Consider the following 12,758-nt stretch of genomic DNA (forward strand, 5'->3'; position numbering starts at 1 on the left):
GAGCACCCAGCACCCTGTGTACTGAGCACTGAGTACCCAGTATCCCGAGCACTGAGACCCAGCACCAGGAGCACTGAGCACCCAGCACCCCGAGTACTGAGCACATAGCACCCCGAGCACTGAGCACCCAGCACCCTGAGCACTGAGCACCCAGCACCCTGAGTACTGAGCACCCAGCACCCCGAGTACTGAGCACCCAGCACCCCGAGCACTGTGCACCCAGCACCCTAAGCACTGAGCACCGATCACCCTGAGTACTGAGCACCCAGCACCCTGAGCACTGAGCACCCAGCACCCTGAGTACTGAGCACCCAGCACCCTGAGTACTGAACACCCAGCACCCCGAGCACTGAGCACCCAGCAACCTGAGCACTGAGCACCGAGCACCCTGAGTACTGAGCACCCAGCACCCTGAGTACTGAGCACCCAGCACCCTGAGCACTGAGCACCCAGCACCCTGAGCACTGAGCACCCAGCACCCTGAGTACTGAGCACCCAGCACACTGAGTACTGAACACCCAGCACCCTGAGCACTGAGCACTGAGCACCCAGCACCCTGAGCACTGAGCACTGAGCACCCAGCACCCTGAGCACTGAGCACCCAGCACCCCGAGCACTGAGCACCCATCACCCTGAGCATCCAGCACCCTGAGCAATGAGCACCCTGAGCACTGAGCACTGAGCACCCAGCACCCTGTGTACGGAGCACCCAACACTCTGAGCACTGAGCACCCAGCACGCTGAGTACTGAGCACTGAGCACCCAGCACCCTGAGTACTGAGCACCCAGCACCCCGAGCACTGAGCACCCAGCACCCTGAGCACTGAGCACCCAGCACCCTGAGCACTGAGCACCCAGCACCCTGAGTACTGAGCACCCAGCACCCCAAGCACTGAGCACCCTGCACCCTGAGTACTGAGCACCGAGCACCCTGAGCACTGAGCACCAAGCACCCCGAGCACTGAGCACCCAGCACCCTGAGTACTGAGCACCGAGCACCCCGAGCACTGAGCACCCAGCACCCTGAGTACTGAGCACCGAGCACCCCGAGCACTGAGCACCCAGCACCCTGAGTACTGAGCACCCAGCACCCCGAGCACTTAGCACCCAGCACCCTGAGTACTGAGCACCCAGCACCCTGAGCACTGAGCACCCAGCACCCCGAGCACTGAGCACCCAGCATTCTGAGTACTGAGAACCGAGCACCCCGAGCACTGAGCACCCAGCACCCTGAGCACTGAGCACCCTGAGTACTGAGCACCCAGCACCCTGAGTACTGAGCACCCAGCACCCCGAGCACTGAGCATGGAGCACCCCGAGTACTGAGCACCCAGCACCCTGAGCACTGAGCACCGAGCACCCCGAGCACTGAGCACCCAGCACCATGAATACTGAGCACCCAGCACCCCGAGCACTGAGCACCCAGCACCCCGAGAATGAGCACACAGCACCCTGAGTACTGAGCACCGAGCACCCTGAGCACTGAGCACCCAGCACCATGAGTACTGAGCACCCAGCACCCTGAGTACTGAGCACCCAGCACCCTGAGTACTGAGCACCGAGCACCCTGAGCACTGAGCAAACAGCACCCTGAGTACTGAGCACCGAGCACCCTGAGCACTGAGCACCCAGCACCCTTTGTACTGAGTACCGAGCACCCCGAGCACTGAGCACTGAGCACCCTGAGTACTGAGCACCCAGCATCCCGAGCACTGAGCACCCAGCACCCTGAGTACTGAGCACCCAGCACCCTGAGCACTGAGCACCCTGCACCCCGAGCACTGAGCTCCCTGAGTACTGAGCGCCATGCACCCTGAGTACTGAGCACCCAGCACCCTGAGGACTGAGCACTGAGCACCCAGAGAACTGAGCACCCAGCACCCCGAGGACTGAGCACCCAGCACCCTGAGCACTGAGCACTGAGCACCCAGCACCCTGTGCACTGAGCACTGAGCAACCAGCACACTGAGCACTGAGCACCCAGCACCCTGAGCACTGAGCACCCTGAGTACTGAGCACCCAGCACCCTGAGTACTGAGCACCGAGCACCCCGAGCACTGAGCACCCAGCGCCCTGAGCACTGAGCACCCAGCACCCCGAGCACTGAGCACCCAGCACCCTGAGCACTGAGCACCCAGCACCCCTAGTACTGAGCACCGAGCACCCCGAGAACTGAGCACCCAGCACCCCGAGCACTGAGCACTGAGCACCCTGAGCACTGAGCACCCAGCACCCCGAGTACTGAGCACTGAGCACCCTGAGTACTGAGCACCCAGCACCCTGAGCACTGAGCACCCAGCACCTTGAGTACTGGGCACCGACCACCCCGAGCACTGAGCACTCAGCACCCTGAGTACTGAGCACAAAGCTCCCCGAGCACTGAGCACCCTGAGTACTGAGCACCCAGCACCCTGAGTACTGAGCACCCAGCACCCTGAGCACTGAGCACCCAGCACCCTGAGTACTGAGCACCCAGCACCCCGAGCACTGAGCACCCAGCACCCCGAGCACTGAGCACCCAGCACCCTGAGTACTGAGCACCCAGCACCCCGAGATTGAGCACCCAGCACCATGAGTACTGAGCACCGAGCACCCTGAGCACTGAGCACCCAGCACCCTGAGTACTGAGCACCAAGCACCCTGAGTACTGAGCACCCAGCACCCTGAGTACTGAGCACCCAGCAACCTGAGCACCCAGCACCCTGAGTACTGAGCACCCAGCACTCCGAGCACTGAGCACCCAGCACCCCGAGCACTGAGCACCCAGCAACCCGAGCACTGAGCACTGAGCACCCTGAGCACTGAGCACCCAGCACCCCGAGTACTGAGCACTGAGCACCCTGAGTACTGAGCACCCAGCACCCTGAGCACTGAGCACCCAGCACCCTGAGTACTGAGCACCGAGCACCCTGAGTACTGAGCACCCAGCACCCTGAGCACTGAGCACCCAGCACCCTGAGTACTGAGCACCCAGCACCCTGAGCACTGAGCACCCAGCACACTGAGTACTGAACACCCAGCACCCTGAGCACTGAGCACTGAGCACCCAGCACCCTGAGCACTGAGCACCCAGCACCCCGAGCACTGAGCACCCATCACCCTGAGCATCCAGCACCCTGAGCAATGAGCACCCTGAGCACTGAGCACTGAGCACCCAGCACCCTGAGCACTGAGCACCCAGCACCCTGAGTACTGAGCACCGAGCACCCCGAGCACTGAGCACCCAGCACCCTGAGCACTGAGCACCCTTAGTACTGAGCACTGAGCACCCTGAGTACTGAGCACTGAGCACCCTGAGTACTGAGCACCCAGCACCCTGAGTACGGAGCACCCAGCACCCTGAGCAATGATCACCCTGAGTACTGAGCACCCAGCACCTTGACAACTGAGCACCGAGCACCCCGAGCACTGAGCACCCAGCACCCGGAGTACTGAGCACCCAGCACCCTGAGTACTAAGCACCGAGCACCCTGAGTACTGAGCACCCAGCACCCTGAGCACTGACCACACAGCACCCTGAGTACTGAGCACCGAGCACCCCGAGAACTGAGCACCCAGCACCCCGAGCACTGAGCACCCAGCACCCCGAGCACTGAGCACCCAGCACCCTGAGTACTGAGCACCCAGCACTCTGAGTAATGAGCACCCAGCACTCCGAGCACTGAGCACCCAGCACCCTGAGCACTGAGCACCCAGCACCCTGAGCACTGAGCACCCAGCACCCCAAGCACTGAGCACCCAGCACACTGAGTACTGAGCACTGAGCACCCAGCACCCCGAGCACTGAGCACCCAGCACCCTGAGCACTGAGCCCCCAGCACCCGAGTACTGAGCACCCAGCACCCTGAGTACTGAGCACCCAGCTCCCTGAGTACAGAGCACCCAGCACCCCGAGTAATGAGCACCCAGCACCCTGATTACTGAGCACCCAGCACCCTGAGCACTGAGCACCCAGCACCCCGAGCACTGAGGACCCAGCACCCTGAATACTGAGCACCCAGCACCCCGAGCACTGAGCACCCAGCACCCCGAGCACTGTGCACCCAGCACCCCGAGAATGAGCACACAGCACCCTGAGTACTGAGCACCGAGCACCCTGAGCACTGAGCACCCAGCACCCTGAGTACTGAGCACCCAGCACCCTGAGTACTGAGCACCCAGCACCCTGATGACTGAGCACCGAGCACCCTGAGCACTGAGCAAACAGCACCCTGAGTACTGAGCACCGAGCACCCTGAGCACTGAGCACCCAGCACCCTTTGTACTGAGCACCGAGAACCCCGAGCACTGAGCACTGAGCACCCTGAGTACTGAGCACCCAGCACCCCGAGCACTGAGCACACAGCACCCTGAGTACTGAGCACCCAGCACCCCGAGCACTGAGCACCGAGCACCCTGAGTACTGAGCACCCAGCACCCTGAGTACTGAGCACCCAGCACCCTGAGTACTGAGCACCCAGCACCCTGAGTACTGAGCACCCAGCGTACTGAGCACCGAGCACCCCGAGCACTGAGCACCCAGCACCCTGAGTACTGAGCACCCAGCACCCTGAGCACTGAGCACCTAGCACCCTGAGTACTGAGCACCGAGCACCCTGAGTACTGAGCACCCAGCACCCTGAGTAATGAGCACCCAGCACCCTGAGTACTGAGCACCCAGCATACTGAGCTCCGAGCACCCAGCACCCTGAGTACTGAGCACCCAGCACCCTGAGCACTGAGAACCCAGCACCCTGAGTACTGAGCACTGAGCACCCCGAGTACTGAGCACCGAGCTCCCCGAGCACTGAGCACCCAGCACCCCGAGCACCGAGCACCCTGAGTACTGAGCACCCAGCACCCTGAGCACTGAGCACCCAGGACCCTGAGCACTGAGCACCCAGCACCCTGAGCACTGAGCACCCAGCACCCTGTGTACTGAGCACCCAGCACCCTGAGTACTGAGCACTGAGCACCCCGAGTACTGAGCACCGAGCTCCCCGAGCACTGAGCACCCAGCACCCCGAGCACCGAGCACCCTGAGTACTGAGCACCCAGCACCCTGAGCACTGAGCACCCAGGACCCTGAGCACTGAGCACCCAGCACCCTGAGCACTGAGCACCCAGCACCCTGAGTACTGAGCACCGAGCACCCCGAGCACTGAGCACCCAGCACCCTGAGCACTGAGCACCCTTAGTACTGAGCACTGAGCACCCTGAGTACTGAGCACTGAGCACCCTGAGTACTGAGCACCCAGCACCCTGAGTACTGAGCACCCAGCACCTTGACAACTGAGCACCGAGCACCCCGAGCACTGAGCACCCAGCACCCGGAGTACTGAGCAGCCAGCACCCTGAGTACTAAGCACCGAGCACCCTGAGTACTGAGCAACCAGCACCCTGAGCACTGAGCACACAGCACCCTGAGTACTGAGCACCGAGCACCCCGAGAACTGAGCACCCAGCACCCCGAGCACTGCGCACCCAGCACCCCGAGCACTGAGCACCCAGCACCCTGAGTACTGAGCACCCAGCACTCTGAGTAAAGAGCACCCAGCACTCCGAGCACTGAGCACCCAGCACCCTGAGCACTGAGCACCCAGCACCCTGAGCACTGAGCACCCAGCACCCCAAGCACTGAGCACCCAGCACACTGAGTACTGAGCACTGAGCACCCAGCACCCCGAGCACTGAGCACCCAGCACCCTGAGTACTGAGCACTGAGCACCCAGCACCCTGAGCACTGAGCACCCAGCACCCTGAGCACTGAGCACCCAGCACCCGAGTACTGAGCACCCAGCACCCTGAGTACTGAGCACCCAGCTCCCTTAGTACTGAGCACCCAGCACCCCGAGTACTGAGCACCCAGCACCCTGAGTACTGAGCACCCAGCACCCTGAGCACTGAGCACCCAGCACATCGAGCACTGAGGACCCAGCACCCTGAGCACTGAGCACCCAGCACCCTGAGTACTGAGCACCGAGCACCCTGAGTACTGAGCACCCAGCACCCTGAGTACTGAGCACCCAGCACACTGAGTACTGAGCACCCAGCACCCTGAGCACTGATCACCCAGCACCCTGAGTACTGAGCACCGAGTACCCTGAGTACTGAGCACCCAGCACCCCGAGCACTGAACACCCAGCACCCTGAGTACAGAGCACTGAGCACCCAGCACCCCGAGTACTGAGCACCCAGCACCCTGTGTACTGAGCACTGAGTACCCAGTATCCCGAGCACTGAGACCCAGCACCAGGAGCACTGAGCACCCAGCACCCCGAGTACTGAGCACATAGCACCCCGAGCACTGAGCACCCAGCACCCTGAGCACTGAGCACCCAGCACCCTGATTACTGAGCACCCAGCACCCCGAGTACTGAGCACCCAGCACCCCGAGCACTGTGCACCCAGCACCCTAAGCACTGAGCACCGATCACCCTGAGTACTGAGCACCCAGCACCCTGAGCACTGAGCACCCAGCACCCTGAGTACTGAGCACCCAGCACCCTGAGTACTGAACACCCAGCACCCCGAGCACTGAGCACCCAGCAACCTGAGCACTGAGCACCGAGCACCCTGAGTACTGAGCACCCAGCACCCTGAGTACTGAGCACCCAGCACCCTGAGCACTGAGCACCCAGCACCCTGAGCACTGAGCACCCAGCACCCTGAGTACTGAGCACCCAGCACACTGAGTACTGAACACCCAGCACCCTGAGCACTGAGCACTGAGCACCCAGCACCCTGAGCACTGAGCACTGAGCACCCAGCACCCTGAGCACTGAGCACCCAGCACCCCGAGCACTGAGCACCCATCACCCTGAGCATCCAGCACCCTGAGCAATGAGCACCCTGAGCACTGAGCACTGAGCACCCAGCACCCTGTGTACGGAGCACCCAACACTCTGAGCACTGAGCACCCAGCACGCTGAGTACTGAGCACTGAGCACCCAGCACCCTGAGTACTGAGCACCCAGCACCCCGAGCACTGAGCACCCAGCACCCTGAGCACTGAGCACCCAGCACCCTGAGCACTGAGCACCCAGCACCCTGAGTACTGAGCACCCAGCACCCCAAGCACTGAGCACCCTGCACCCTGAGTACTGAGCACCGAGCACCCTGAGCACTGAGCACCAAGCACCCCGAGCACTGAGCACCCAGCACCCTGAGTACTGAGCACCGAGCACCCCGAGCACTGAGCACCCAGCACCCTGAGTACTGAGCACCGAGCACCCCGAGCACTGAGCACCCAGCACCCTGAGTACTGAGCACCCAGCACCCCGAGCACTTAGCACCCAGCACCCTGAGTACTGAGCACCCAGCACCCTGAGCACTGAGCACCCAGCACCCCGAGCACTGAGCACACAGCATTCTGAGTACTGAGAACCGAGCACCCCGAGCACTGAGCACCCAGCACCCTGAGCACTGAGCACCCTGAGTACTGAGCACCCAGCACCCTGAGTACTGAGCACCCAGCACCCCGAGCACTGAGCATGGAGCACCCCGAGTACTGAGCACCCAGCACCCTGAGCACTGAGCACCGAGCACCCCGAGCACTGAGCACCCAGCACCATGAATACTGAGCACCCAGCACCCCGAGCACTGAGCACCCAGCACCCCGAGAATGAGCACACAGCACCCTGAGTACTGAGCACCGAGCACCCTGAGCACTGAGCACCCAGCACCATGAGTACTGAGCACCCAGCACCCTGAGTACTGAGCACCCAGCACCCTGAGTACTGAGCACCGAGCACCCTGAGCACTGAGCAAACAGCACCCTGAGTACTGAGCACCGAGCACCCTGAGCACTGAGCACCCAGCACCCTTTGTACTGAGTACCGAGCACCCCGAGCACTGAGCACTGAGCACCCTGAGTACTGAGCACCCAGCATCCCGAGCACTGAGCACCCAGCACCCTGAGTACTGAGCACCCAGCACCCTGAGCACTGAGCACCCTGCACCCCGAGCACTGAGCTCCCTGAGTACTGAGCGCCATGCACCCTGAGTACTGAGCACCCAGCACCCTGAGGACTGAGCACTGAGCACCCAGAGAACTGAGCACCCAGCACCCCGAGGACTGAGCACCCAGCACCCTGAGCACTGAGCACTGAGCACCCAGCACCCTGTGCACTGAGCACTGAGCAACCAGCACACTGAGCACTGAGCACCCAGCACCCTGAGCACTGAGCACCCTGAGTACTGAGCACCCAGCACCCTGAGTACTGAGCACCGAGCACCCCGAGCACTGAGCACCCAGCGCCCTGAGCACTGAGCACCCAGCACCCCGAGCACTGAGCACCCAGCACCCTGAGCACTGAGCACCCAGCACCCCTAGTACTGAGCACCGAGCACCCCGAGAACTGAGCACCCAGCACCCCGAGCACTGAGCACTGAGCACCCTGAGCACTGAGCACCCAGCACCCCGAGTACTGAGCACTGAGCACCCTGAGTACTGAGCACCCAGCACCCTGAGCACTGAGCACCCAGCACCTTGAGTACTGGGCACCGACCACCCCGAGCACTGAGCACTCAGCACCCTGAGTACTGAGCACAAAGCTCCCCGAGCACTGAGCACCCTGAGTACTGAGCACCCAGCACCCTGAGTACTGAGCACCCAGCACCCTGAGCACTGAGCACCCAGCACCCTGAGTACTGAGCACCCAGCACCCCGAGCACTGAGCACCCAGCACCCCGAGCACTGAGCACCCAGCACCCTGAGTACTGAGCACCCAGCACCCCGAGATTGAGCACCCAGCACCTTGAGTACTGAGCACCGAGCACCCTGAGCACTGAGCACCCAGCACCCTGAGTACTGAGCACCAAGCACCCTGAGTACTGAGCACCCAGCACCCTGAGTACTGAGCACCCAGCAACCTGAGCACCCAGCACCCTGAGTACTGAGCACCCAGCACTCCGAGCACTGAGCACCCAGCACCCCGAGCACTGAGCACCCAGCAACCCGAGCACTGAGCACTGAGCACCCTGAGCACTGAGCACCGAGCACCCCGAGCACTGAGCATCCAGCACCCTGAATACTGAGCACCCAGCACCCCGAGAACTGAGCACCCAGCACCCCGAGCACTGTGCACCCAGCACCCCGAGAATGAGCACACAGTACCCTGAGTAATGAGCACCGAGCACCCTGAGCACTGAGCACCCAGCACCCTGAGTACTGAGCACCCAGCACCCTGAGTACTGAGCACCCAGCACCCTGAGTACTGAGCACCCAGCACCCTGAGTACTGAGCACCCGGCACCCTGAGTACTGAGCACCGAGCACCCTGAGCACTGAGCAAACAGCACCCTGAGTACTGAGCACCGAGCACCCTGAGCACTGAGCACCCAGCACCCTTTGTACTGAGCACCGAGCACCCCGAGCACTGAGCACTGAGCTCCCTGAGTACTGAGCACCATGTACCCTGTGTACTGAGCACCCAGCACCCTGAGGACTGAGCACTGAGCACCCAGAGAACTGAGCACCCAGCACCCCGAGGACTGAGCACCCAGCACCCTGAGCACTGAGCACAGAGCACCCAGCACCCTGTGCACTGAGCACTGAGCAACCAGCACACTGAGCACTGAGCACCCAGCACCCTGAGCACTGAGCACCCTGAGTACTGAGCACCCAGCACCCTGAGTACTGAGCACCCAGCACCCTGAGCACTGAGCACCCAGCACCCTGAGTACTGAGCACCCAGCACCCTGAGTACTGAGCACCCAGCACCATGAGTACTGAGCACCCAGCACCCTGAGTACTGAGCAAAGAGCACCCCGAGCACTGAGCAACCAGCACCCTGAGCACTGAGCACCCAGCACCCCGAGCACTGAGCACCCAGCACCCTGAGCACTGAGCACCCAGCACCCCGAGTACTGAACACCGAGCACCCCGAGAACTGAGCACCCAGCACCCCGAGCACTGAGCACCCAGCACCCTGAGTACTGAGCACCCAGCACCCCGAGCACTGAGCACGGAGCACCCCGAGTACTGAGCACCCAGCACCCTGAGCACTGAGCGCCCAGCACCCCGAGCACTGAGCACCCAGCACCCCGAGCACTGTGCACCCAGCACCCCGAGAATGAGCACACAGTACCCTGAGTACTGAGCACCGAGCACCCTGAGCACTGAGCACCCAGCACCCTGAGTACTGAGCACCCAGCACCCTGAGTACTGAGCACCCAGCACCCTGAGTACTGAGCACCCAGCACCCTGAGTACTGAGCACCCAGCACCCTGAGTACTGAGCACCGAGCACCCTGAGCACTGAGCAAACAGCACCCTGAGTACTGAGCACCGAGCACCCTGAGCACTGAGCACCCAGCACCCTTTGTACTGAGCACCGAGCACCCCGAGCACTGAGCACTGAGCTCCCTGAGTACTGAGCACCATGTACCCTGAGTACTGAACAGCCAGCACCCTGAGGACTGAGCACTGAGCACCCAGAGAACTGAGCACCCAGCACCCCGAGGACTGAGAACCCAGCACCCTGAGCACTGAGCACAGAGCACCCAGCACCCTGTGCACTGAGCACTGAGCAACCAGCGCACTGAGCACTGAGCACCCAGCACCCTGAGCACTGAGCACCCTGAGTACTGAGCACCCAGCACCCTGAGTACTGAGCACCCAGCACCCTGAGCACTGAGCACCCAGCACCCTGAGTACTGAGCACCCTGCACCCTGAGTACTGAGCACCCAGCACCATGAGTACTGAGCACCCAGCACCCTGAGTACTGAGCAAAGAGCACCCCGAGCACTGAGCACCCAGCACCCTGAGCACTGAGCACCCAGCACCCCGAGCACTGAGCACCCAGCACCCTGAGTACTGAGCACAAAGCTCCCCGAGCACTGAGCACCCTGAGTACTGAGCACCCAGCACACTGAGTACTGAGCACCCAGCACCCTGAGCACTGAGCACCCAGCACCCTGAGTACTAAGCACCCAGCACCCCGAGCACTGAGCACCCAGCACCCCGAGCACTGAGCACCCAGCACCCTGAGTACTGAGCACACAGCACCCCGAGAATGAGCACCCAGCACCATGAGTACTGAGCACCGAGCACCCTGAGCACTGAGCACCCAGCACCCTGAGTACTGAGCATCAAGCACCCTGAGTACTGAGCACCCAGCACCCTGAGTACTGAGCACCAAGCACCCTGAGTACTGAGCACCCAGCACCCTGAGTACTGAGCACCCAGCACCCTGAGTACTGAGCACCGAGCACCCTGAGCACTGAGCAAACAGCACCCTGAGTACTGAGCACCGAGCACCCTGAGCACTGAGCACCCAGCACCCTGAACACTGAGCACCGAGCACCCCGAGCACTGAGCACTGAGCACCCTGAGTACTGAGCACCCAGCACCCCGAGCACTGAGCACCCAGCACCCTGAGTACTGAGCACCCTGCACCCCGAGCACTGAGCTCCCTGAGTACTGAGCACCATGCACCCTGAGTACTGAGCACCCAGAACCCTGAGGACTGAGCACTGAGCACCCAGAGAACTGAGCACCCAGCACCCCGAGGACTGAGCACCCAGCACCCTGAGCACTGAGCACTGAGCACCCAGCACCCTGTGCACTGAGCACTGAGCAACCAGCACACTGAGCACTGAGCACCCAGCACCCTGAGCACTGAGCACCCTGAGTACTGAGCACCCAGCACCCTGAGTACTGAGCACCCAGCACCCTGAGCACTGAGCACCCAGCACCCTGAGTACTGAGCACCAAGCACCCTGAGTACTGAGCACCCAGCACCATGATTACTGAGCACCCAGCACCCTGAGTACTGAGCACCGAGCACCCCGAGCCCTGAGCACCCAGCACCCTGAGCACTGAGCACCCAGCACATCGAGCACTGAGCACCCAGCACCCTGAGCACTGAGCACCCAGCACCCCGAGTACTGAGCACCGAGCACCCCGAGAACTGAGCACCCAGCACCCCGAGCACTGAGCACTGAGCACCTTGAGCACTGAGCACCCAGCACCCCGAGTACTGAGCACTGAGCACACTGAGTACTGAGCACCCAGCACCCTGAGCACTGAGCACCCAGCACATTGAGTACTGAGCACCGAGCACCCCGAGCACTGAGCACCCAGCACCCTGAGTACTGAGCACAAAGCTCCCCGAGCACTGAGCACCCCGAGCACTGAGCACCCAGCACCCTGAGCACTGAGCACCCAGCACCCTGAGTACTAAGCACCCAGCACCCCGAGCACTGAGCACCCAGCACCCCGAGCACTGAGCACCCAGCACCCTGAGTACTGAGCACCCAGCACCCCGAGAATGAGCACCCAGCACCATGAGTACTGAGCACCGAGCACCCTGAGCACTGAGCACCCAGCACCCTGAGTACTGAGCACCAAGCACCCTGAGTACTGAGCACCCAGCACCCTGAGTACTGAGCACCCAGCACCCTGAGCACGCAGCACCCTGAGTACTGAGCACCCAGCACTCCGAGCACTGAGCACCCAGCACCCCGAGCACTGAGCACCCAGCAACCCGAGCACTGAGCACTGAGCACCCTGAGCACTGAGCACCCAGCACCCCGAGTACTGAGCACTGAGCACCCTGAGTACTGAGCACCCAGCACCCTGAGCACTGAGCACCCAGCACTCGGAGCACTGAGCACCCAGCACCCTGAGTACTGAGCACCCAGCACCCTGAGTACTGTGCACCCAGCACCCCGAACACTGAGCACCCAGCGCCCTGAGCACTGAGCACCCAGCACCCTGAGCACTGAGCACCCAGCACCCCGAGCACTGAGCACCCAGCACCCTGAGTACTGAGC

This window comes from Microtus oregoni, unplaced genomic scaffold, assembly GCF_018167655.1.
Source record: "Microtus oregoni isolate MIOR12 unplaced genomic scaffold, Mior012 000051F_ref0000332, whole genome shotgun sequence".
NCBI classification, from domain to species: domain Eukaryota; kingdom Metazoa; phylum Chordata; class Mammalia; order Rodentia; family Cricetidae; genus Microtus; species Microtus oregoni.